Genomic DNA, 4,653 nt, shown 5'->3' with positions numbered 1-4,653 from the left:
ACAGCTTCCTCCATGACATCATTACCAACAGTTTATCAGTCTGGAAGGTCACTGAGATCGCTGTTCCACAAAGCAGGACAAAAGCATTTGGTGACGCTGCTTTAACTTTTAATGCTGAACAAACAATAAGAGTTGAGAGGAGCTGAAAGTTCAGATAACCTTCAACATAAACAAAACACCTAATAATTCAGTCTGGCTTTTATGTGCTGTCAAATGTAGTGAAATGTTTTCTTTCTTACCTGTTTTTTTTTTCTAATCACAATTTTAACCATTTTGTAAATATATTTTTTACATTTTATCAAACATCTATCAAATCACACATACGTCATTCTATTTATCATAACGGTCTAGATATTTTACTTATTCTTTCCATCTTTCCGGACTCAATGTTTATTCGATTGTCTTTTAATCTTAATTGTGTCATGATGTCATTTTAAACTTGGTTTTATTTCACCATATGATGCATTATATATTCTTCTTATTATTGTTTTTAAGCTTTATATTTTATCTAAGTGCCTGCATTACACTAAAAATGCCTTTTCACAATCATTCATATAGCACTTGGAATGACAGTGAATTGTTTGAAAGGTGCTGCATGAATGAAGTTTGATTTATTGTTTAATATTGCTTTCATGAGAGCGATAATGCCCATTTTCAAACATTCCAAGCTTTCGTACGACAGCACCCTTTCCTGCAAATGATATACAGAATTATTCACATGAAAAAATATGGTTAGAATTTTAAATGCAATAATAAAAACATTACAATTTCAGGAATGTATATATAAATAAAAGAGTAAGAGAAGAAGCAAGGCACAAGGCACAAGTGCATTCAATAGATATTGATGCTTGATAACAGCAAACATTGTTTCTGATGCCTGCCAGCGATTTCTCACCAGCTCAGCTCACAATCTGGAAATGAAATGTTTGAACTGTTTTTAGTTTTGAATGCACTGCTGGGAAAGAACACATCAAACAGAAACCTCTTTACAGCAGTATATTACTTCCACATAACTGACAGTCAGTTACTTTTAATGTTTTTTTTTGGCGTCTGACACACTGCATGCTAGAAACTTTTATGAAGCCACGTTTAGGCAAGCACAACATGTCTTGTATTTCAGCAGTGAGCCTTTGACTGTGTACCTGCAGGTACTCCTGTCTGTGGCATGAATCCCAATGTCCACCCATTTATTTTGACAAAGCTGGGGAAATGTTGCAATTATCTACATTTAAAAGTCTAACCTGCCACAGGAATTTTCCCATCACAGACTAAAAACTGTCACATAGTTGTAGAAACGCATCTAACATTAATATTCAACACAACACTTTGCAATGGGGGAGATTAGTTTTTCCGTAAACATCCCCCCCAAAGGGAAAAAAAAGAAGAAGATCAGGGAAGAAGGGTTGCTGCCACAGCCATGCCAGTGTCCCTCTCTGGGATAATTGGTCCCATAACATACATCTAAGCTCCTCTGAAAGGAAAAAACTGATGGAAACCAGTTAAGCAATTGAACTGCATTCAGTCTTCAATCTATTCCTGCATCACTCTGACAGCTGCAGAGCCCCTGTGACAGCGCTCAGCAAGACAAGCCTGCAAGCTAGAAATAGATGAATTGTGAGCCAGTGTCAACACGAAGTCAAAGTTGGACGGGAAAAATGCACGCACATTTGTGCCTTTTTGGGTTTGGGTGACTGCAGAGAAACCTGAACTCAGGGGAAACATCCAGACATGTAGATCTGAGCTAAAACAAGATAGATTCACTGTCGCTTGAAGAGTAATAGCTTAACAAACTGGACAGAGGCTCTAGCATTCAAGATGATGTATACACCCTGTAAACACGCCATGGCATTATTTTTGTAGCTGTTTGAATGTGTAGAGACGGGGTGGCTGTGGAGGATGTATGGGAGGTCTAGACTGGGGATCAGTGGGTTTTCTGTGCTCAGTGATGGAGAAAGGCTCTGTGGCTGTCAGTGTGCTCCCACTGATAAGGAGAAAGCTGTGATTGACAGATGAGTCTCAGTAAAGACCACCATTGCTCTCTTCCACTTAGCCTGCGGGGAAAAGGGACCTATAAGGACCAGCATCCTCAAGAGCATTTAGGCTGTAGTTCCTGTGACTTTATAGCTCCTATATTATCAATTGTGCCTGTGGCTGTGTCGCAGCCAGGATATGTGTATTGTATAATAAAAATCTAAGTGAGTTTATCATTCTCATGAGTGTTACATAGCAGCCTAAAAATAGCTTTATTTTGCGATGACAGAGAGCTTATGATAATTGTGTTGGGTGTTTTGGCACAAGAGAGTTCTCAAATCCTTTCTTCTCTTCAAGAATCCCTTCATTTAATCCTTTGCACTCTTCCTTCAGCATGCTGCCATCAGAGCAGCTTCCTCCACATGTTACTTCTCTGTATCCCTGCTAGGCCTGAGACTGGCTTCATAAGTTGAATTATAGAGCCAAAAAATCATTAAGTGGGATAAAGATACAAGAAATCGATGGAGCAATGGATACTTTGCAGCTCTCAATTGTCTCCAGTTCGGCGCACATGAGCTTCTGGTGGTAAAGCTTGATTGTTGTTTCCAGGTGAGCTCTCCAGTCAGCCCACAACTCCTCAGCTACTGACTGGGATCAATGACCACCACCTACCCAGACTAAATGGAATTTCCCATCGGTCACTCTTTCAACCACCTTCTTCCTTGAGATAAACAGACAGCTGCAAAAATACAAAAAAAAAAAAAACAAATATTACTGCAAGGAGATCACAAAAAAGGAGATCTTTTGATATAAGTTATAAGTCATGAATTGTGCTGCAAATCCTTCTTGCTGCACAATAAAAACATCATTAAACCATGATTAAAACCCTTTATTCCCCACAGGGTAACAAGCAGCAGCGACTAATCTGTGTTGTGTGTGGGTAGCTGTAAAAAAGCATGTTGACCTGTATTGAGCCTGTAATTTTAATATCTTTGAGGGAAGAGACAGACCCTTCTTGTTTAAAGAATTGTTATGTTTTTTATTCTCTCTTTTCACAGAAATCAAGGAGGCACACACCCATCTCTCACCTCGTTAACACACGGATTTGACTTGTTCTTCGTTAATTATGTGACCCATCTGGCCCGAAGTCTTTTCTCTGGAAACTAATGGCCAATTGAAGCTCTTGTGAGTTGTCATTACACAGTCATGCCAACTGCAGCTGTCTGGGAGATGAGAAATAAAGGACCTGAGTGCAAAAAAAAAAACTTCTGGCTCTTTTCAGTTGGAAATATCTTCATTAAAGAAGATAGCTGGTTTTATGGATGTCATTTTGGTCTTTAAGAATCAAAACACTTGCAAGACCAAGCTTGTTTGTTAATTAAAAGCAACGTATGTGGTAAATAATTAACGGCGTCATTAAGTATTTATACTGGGAAACGTGCTGAAGAATAAATCATGCTCACAGCTCTTGTTGAGACACTGATGTTAAATTCCCAGACGAGCGCGAGTCGTACATATCAAAGCATAACTGTACAAACTGACTCTTGTAATTTGGTCCAATGCATTAAAAGGAACTCCAGCTGTCACAGACCAGGATGATCTGTTAACTAGCCTGTAACCACGTATCAGACTGAAGGGTAACATGGCCCCCACGGCGCTAGGTATGTGATGTGCCGAGGGTGATTTCACTCAATGCCCGTGTTGGCTGGATGTGAATGAATATTCTTTTTGTCACTAACTTTAGCATCTTCCTCCACAGCACATGCCTGTGTGTTCACGTGGAATGAGTCATTCATGCCTGTGGTCCACAAAGACCCTAAACCCACTCACATAAAACTGTCAGCTCCCTATTAAACCTCTGTATCAATACCATGAGCTTATAAACATATAAACTGAGGTAAAATGGATAAATCGGTGGTGGCCTACTACACCTCACTTCCTCCTCCCTGAGGCTTCTGCCATACAGTAGTATATTTCTTGCCGCCTGTGTCTGTCAGTCGGTTCTCTTCGGTCTCGCTCTGGGAGGCCAACCTTTCAGCATTTCCAGTGATGTGCCTCGGAAAATCTGTTTCCAGGGCAACCGGGGTACCAAATACTCTCCCAGCGGCTTCTAGCTGGTGCGTCCTTTGTTTACACTTTTCATATTTGCAAGGATGTAGGCTGCTTTGAATAGACACGACTATGAAAAAAAGGCATGTTGCCTCAAAATACAGTCGATTGTGTTAGTGGCTAACGCAGTCTATCTTATGTTAGATAAATAACAAATCAGGACTCTCGCTACAGAGCATCCCTAAAACATTACGATTGCAGGTGAAGTCACATTTTCTAAGAGGATGGCAGCACAATTAGTGTAAAATCTTGTTTCTCAGTAACACCTTGAGAACTGGAAAAATTCCAGAAGCTGGTTAATCCTGATGCGCAGCTGAGCGCTTTGGGAGTTTCCCTGTTAAGACGATCTCGTGAGACAACATCTCGCACTTAAAACTTACAACATCTGTGATCATGTAACACACACCGGATATAAAAGATGTTTGAATGCTTTCCCTGTGATTATCTTCCCCATTTATTGGACTTATTAAAACCCAACTCACGTCCACCACTTTTTAAAAGCCTTGCGCTTGCGCGTAAAGGAAAGTGGAGCTGTCCAAGTGCTGAACTGAGAAAAGGCGTTCCTCTCCCACT

This window comes from Leuresthes tenuis, unplaced genomic scaffold (assembly GCF_036924035.1).
Source record: "Leuresthes tenuis unplaced genomic scaffold, fLeuTen1.0.hap1 SCAF_12, whole genome shotgun sequence".
In the NCBI taxonomy this organism is placed as follows: Eukaryota; Metazoa; Chordata; class Actinopteri; order Atheriniformes; family Atherinopsidae; genus Leuresthes; species Leuresthes tenuis.
The sequence above is the reverse complement of the archived record's forward strand: the minus strand, read 5'-3'. Positions refer to the sequence as shown.